This window comes from Musca autumnalis, unplaced genomic scaffold (assembly GCF_047663935.1).
Source record: "Musca autumnalis isolate F117 unplaced genomic scaffold, ASM4766393v1 scaffold_2, whole genome shotgun sequence".
In the NCBI taxonomy this organism is placed as follows: domain Eukaryota; kingdom Metazoa; phylum Arthropoda; class Insecta; order Diptera; family Muscidae; genus Musca; species Musca autumnalis.
Window position 1 is genome coordinate 209,228,928 of NW_027411755.1, and position 6,214 is coordinate 209,235,141.

The 6,214-nt window shown below is 37.3% G+C and overlaps 1 long non-coding RNA gene across 1 annotated transcript; it reads left to right on the plus strand.

Annotated features, from left to right (window-relative positions):
• Window positions 1–624: 624 nt before the first annotated feature.
• Window positions 625–2,841, plus strand: LOC141395197 (uncharacterized). Its single transcript, XR_012410566.1, has 3 exons — window positions 625–639; window positions 1,736–1,889; window positions 1,954–2,841. It is a non-coding gene; the product is annotated as an uncharacterized lncRNA (long non-coding RNA).
• The last annotated feature ends 3,373 nt before the right edge of the window (window positions 2,842–6,214 follow it).

The following is a 6,214-nucleotide window of genomic DNA, read 5'->3' on the forward strand; positions in this document are numbered from 1 at the left end:
ATGCCCTTCTGCTGGTCTGTTAAAATGAAAACAGCGTGCCAGAACACGTCACTCATTATACCTTGTGCCACAGTGGTGACACCCGATGAGCTGTGGTAATCTCCTCTTATCCTCGTAAAAGCGACTTCGTTCCCCGTGTTAAATGTGTCAATTTGCTTGGGCCCACTCTCTGCCCACTGCATAGGACGGAATGCAAAAGCTCATGATGGGCACAACTATTCAATGGCGTTGTGCACAAATTAAGTTTTTATCTCGGTAGTTCCATACTTTACTGCTAACCCCATACATTTCATGTATGGGTCACTAAAATCAAGCTTAAGCGAAATAGGCCAGTAGTGAACAGACTGGTGTATAAGGAAGGAATGTCCTCCTGCTCCGATTCTTTAACTCTCAACAACATGAGTTAAGCGGTGCCACGTTTGTTGCTGTTGGGGAGACCCAGTAGTGCGATTCTCTAACTGATTTTTGAGTTACCGACAAAAATCGGTAAAATTAAAACGCAAAATTTTGAATGAAAAGTTCAAATAAAACTTGACAACCCTCCTGCTATCGGTAGAACTTTAATTTTTTTGGTGTATAAAGTGTAACATTTTTTACGCATCAAAATTGGCAATTTTAGAATGGAATCGTCAACTTCAGGTAGATAATAGTTAGAATCTTAGAAAAATATATTTATGGCAAAAGACGTTTAGAAACATATTAAAAATTAATTTTAATTTATAAAATGTAGCGTAATATTTTATTGTAGGTTATTCCAAAACGAGAATATATATGGAGATGATGTTTAATTAAAATATTTTCAATCTCTTCAAAATGCACAATTCATAATCTGAGCCAGTTTAGTTGCAATATATGCCTAAAAATTTCGAAAACCCCCAAATTTGACTGTACCTCTATATGAGGAGCTATACCAAAACTTTGACCTATATTGACAAATTTTCCCACGATGAATTCTTAGGCATTCAGAACTATAAATCCTAATTTACAGATAAATATATTAAAAAATATGTTAAAGACCCTCGAAATACATAAAATCGGGAGATATCTTTGTATGGGAGCTTTACGAAATTATTGACCTAACTTTAAATTTTTTGCCAAATATTAGCATAACCAATATTTATTAGACATATTGGAAGATTTTAGATTAATCAAATAAGAAATGTAGACAAAACCGTAAAACCACTTCATAGTTTTTATGGTACCGAATATGGTGTCGAATTTACATCTCCAATCCCTTAATTTGCACCAAAACTCTGTTCCGTTATATTGATTGAGGTGTAAACATTCGAAAAATATTAACATTTTATTATCCAAATGCTTCCCTGAATTAATCTCCGTTTTTTTTTTTTTTGGAATCATGCCCCAATGTGCGATGGGCGATGTTGCAGACGTCACCCGAAACACGAAATCATCCCAAGCGTTGGGCCCACACAGAATATCAATCGGAATGCTTAACTTCATGAACCCGGAATTGAATATTTAACAAAATTCCTCAGCCTATCGTTAGCCAACCATATTGTACCAGAAGCCTGCAAAAAATGGCAGGGTGGATCAAATGGAAAAAATATGGGGTAGGCTTTTCAAAGAAATTTCTTGTCTGTTTTTGTTTCGTCTTAATGTATACGCGCTAAAAGTACTTCATCATACTCACTGATAAAGAAATTGATAAAATAAAAAAAATTCCATGAATTTCAAAAAATCACTTTAAAATGCATTAACCATTTGTTCTTTGTAGCTATACATATTTTAAGTACATACTCGTATATTAATTGCACGAAATCACAAGAGGATATATAAAGTAGACTCGGTCTATAGTACTTCAATTCAAGATGCGTTTCTTCGTAAATATTTTAATATTCTTTGTAATTTTGGCTGTTGCCTTGGGTCAGGTGAGTAGTACTAAGAGAAAAAAATAAAAATGGAAAGCAAATACTTTTATATTGAATTTTGCAGCAACAACACCATGCTGCTGATGAGAATCACGGCACTGCTGAATCCCAACCACCTAAGAAAACGGCGACTAGATTTTCTACTGGCAGGTGTGAAGAGTTCGGGCAACTCGTATGAATGCATATTCGTATAGTATCGAGGAATTCTTGTAGTTGGGATGGATTGCGACATGTTATGTTAATGATGAAATTAATTTATATTTGTGTATCATTTATTATTGTATAATTGTATAATTTAATAATAACACCGTCCGACAATTTTCAAAAAATTTTGTTACACTTTAACCGGACTATATACGTTGGAAAGTATAGGCAAAATGGAGTATAATGATATTTCTTAATTTTTTGTTTTCTCATCGTTTTGACCTTATAGAGGTCAAACAAATTTCAAAGGTCAACATTTTTCAAAAAAATATTTTAAATACTTGTAATCGTCGTACGATGCTGGTATTAGTGTCATAATAAAGAGGAGAGTATAGGCTTTATATAATAATTATAAATTATTGCATTCCTTGAAAAATTAAGTCAAGTGAGCATTTTGGCAGGCGCATATCTCCTAAACCGCGAAGAATTTTAATTTGCTCATGAAGGCAAAGTTGTAACTCTTGTCATAAAGAACATCAATTCTGGACAAATGAAATCCACCAAACCTCATATAAAGCCTATACTCTCCTCTTTAATATGACACCAATACCAGCATCTTACGACGAGTACAAGTATTTAAAATATTTGTTTGAAAAATGTTGACCTTTGAAATTTGTTTGACCTCTGAAAGGTCAAAACGATGAGAAAACAAAAAATTAAAAATGTCATTTTACTCCATTTTGCCTATATTTTTAAACGTATATAGTCCGGTTCAAGTGTAATTTTGGCTGTCGGAGTGTAATCAGAACCCTCACCTTGCGTAATTCTACTCGCGTTAAATATTATATGTAGACTCCTTATCGATCGGCTGTGCCGATAGAGCTATACCCTCAGCCTGTGTGGATTGAAACTTCCATCTATGAACAGACCGAATACCGGTTACACAGCCAAAATCCTTTTCCTCAAAATTTATGTGTTTAGGGGGAAGTTTGTTGCCCTTTCCATTGAAGTCAAAAAGTGTTGCGACAGAGTTATCTGCAGAAATGGATTCTATCTATCTGTCTATTTTTGGATGTTAATCTTATTTTAGGGGTCATTTATTTTCGATAAACGTAAAACATTTCATAGGGTAGGTATCCTAAAGAGAAGACCGATAAGGACCATTTTTGAAATTAAACTAAAACAAGTAAAAAGTATCAATCGGCTTTGCCGACAGAGATATACCCTCAGCCTATGTGAATTTAAACTTACATCGACGGACAGATCGAATGTATTTAGGGTCTTTTAAAAATGTTTGGACATTTGAACTTGCCGATTAGGATTAAAGTTCAAAAGTGCTACGGAGGATGTACTTAAAGAATTGGACCGACTTGATCCATTATGGAAGTGGATCTTATTTTAGGAGTCATGTCTTTTCGATAGATATCGCGCCCACTAGTCATTTCAGTGGATCATCGTATAACTTTTGGGCCAGTATGCCAGGAAGCATTGATGGACTTGTCAACGGAAAACATAATATCGCTTTAAAACGGACCACAATGAACAGTATCGGTATACATTTCTGCACTTAGACACAAATGTTGAACTTTTGTGGGGGAGGTAACCTAAGGAGAGGACCGATATGAGACTTTGTAGAAATTAAACTAAATTTGGACAAAATATTAGGAGATCCAAGGTTTGGATCAAATTTGTTGTCCCGTTCAAGAGATATCGTGCATATCATTTTAGTGACATTTTTCAAATATTCGGGGGAAGTAAGTGGTGGGCCGGTGTTGCCCATCTTCGAACTGATACTAAATTTAGACAAAATATGACGAATGCCAAATTTTGGACCAAATCGGTTGATCCGTTCGAAAGTTTTGGTGCTCTCCAGCCACTACATAGTGTGTCATAGGAGCTTTTTACACCTTCTGGGCTGGTTTCTTAAGACGTATGGACTTGCCCCTGAAAAAAAACATTTACAGTCGTAATTGAGGCAGCGTATGCAAGTTGCTTCGACAAAAATCAAAGTGATTCGAGAGCAGGTCTTAAAGTGAAGTAAAGTCCGAAATTTTGTGTGGGAGCTACCCGAAGGAGTGGACAAATGTAGTCCATATTCGAACCCGATGTTATATCTTTTACATATAATAGAATTTTTAAAGTGTGGCAAAGTCGGTCCCTTCCTCCCGAACATTTTTGAACATTTGTGGGTGAGGTACCTTGTACTGAAGCACCGCATAAATGTTCGTCTCCTCATGAATATGGTCCTCAGTAGTGGGATTCTGTAACTCATTTTTGCTGTTACCGACAAAAATCGGTAAAAGTTAATCGCAAAATTATGACTAAAAACATAAAGAAAAGTTGGCATCACTGTTTGTGTCGGTAGAGGCGAGCGACTATTTTTATTCATCGTTAACTTACCGAAAAATTTCGTTAATTATCGATAACAGCAAAAATGAGTTACAGAATCCCACTACAGGACTGCATTCTGACAGGTTTAAATAGTCTTCCATTGCGTAGCGCTAACATCTGCATACAGTACTGATACCGCATAACTTACCACAGACCGGCCTTTTGCTTTGTAAGACAAGGTTCCATTGTCAGCTTCCCAATTGCTGCCGGCCAGCGACTTGACTACTGATCGCAAATAGATGTGGCTTGCGCAGATGACTTGGCCGTCGTATAATTGTTCCACAAACATCCCAGAAGGGACAAGGGAGACTTCTTTCTTCTGGTGTCTTAAGACACCACTTGTAGAGAAGTTTTGCAAGGCTGAAATATTCAGGAAATTACGCCAACATTACTGAAGGTATTTTGCCACAGTTGATAATTTGATGTCGCTTGGCCAAGCAAGGCGGGTGTGTATACCATTGTACCATGGTGGCACCGTGCAGCGAATGCAAGTTGCTTCAACAAAAATCAAAGTGATTCGAGAGCAGCAGTTAAAGTGAACTTATCCGAAATTTTGTGTTGGAGGTATTCGAAGGAGTGGACAAATACAGTTCATATTCGAACCTGATCTATATCTGGTAGATATATTAGGATGTGTTATCGTGCGCCCAATTTTTCCGAACATTTTTAAACTTTTGTGGGGGAGGTACCTGAAGGAGTGGACGGATATGGCTCATCTTCTAACCTAAACTATGTTTGGACAATATATTACTAAGCTCATGTTTTGGACCGAATCGGCAGAGCCGTTCGAGAGTTGTCTTGAGCTCCAACCACTACACACGGTGTCATAGGGTTTTGTTTGCACCTTTCAGGCTATTTCCCAGGAAGTTTGGACTTACCCCTGATGAAACTTGTACCGTCGTATTGGGGACAGTGAATACAAGTTGTTACAGCAAAAGTCAAAGCGATTCGAGAGGTCCTAAACTGAACTTTTTCGAAATTTTGTGTGGTAGGCACCCGAAGGATTGGAACCTCACCTAAGTCTGGTAGAAATTTCACGATGTGAAAACTATGGACCAACTCGGTTACTTCCTTCATGAGTTATCGGTAGAGTTGCGCGATTCGAGAGGTCCTAAACTGAACTTTTTCGAAATTTTGTGTGGTAGGCACCCGAAGGATTGGAACCTCACCTAAGTCTGGTAGAAATTTCACGATGTGAAAACTATGGACCAACTCGGTTACTTCCTTCATGAGTTATCGTTAGAGTTGGGCAATCTATTTCCCGGAGCGACTCGATCCTTCTAGTTCCTTTTCCCAAAAGGAACCAGTTTCTTTATATAGTTCCATAGTTCCAAATAGTTCCGAGACCGATATAGTTCAACGAATCTTTCTCTTTCATCGTTCTTTTTGTTTCCTTTGGAAACCGAGATGATTTCGTGGTTTGGTGGATGAGTGACATAAAAATAAATAAATTGCTGCGAAAAAAAACAACAATGACGAAAGATCGACGTAGGATTTAAATTGAAGGAACGAGAATAACGAATGGAACTATATGAACTAAAGGAACTGTATAAATGCAAGAACTGGATATAGTTCCTTGTACGGAAGAGTTTCTTGGAACTAGTTGGTTCCGGAACTACACAACTCTAGTTAACGTGCGAACAAATTTTTCGAACATTTTCGAACTTTTGTGGTGGAGGTAGCGGAAAAAGTGGACCGATATAACCCAGAGCAAAAGCAGAGTTTGGACCGAATCGATTGATATGTTCGAGAGTTATCGTGTGCTCCAGTCAGCCAGACAGACATGGCTA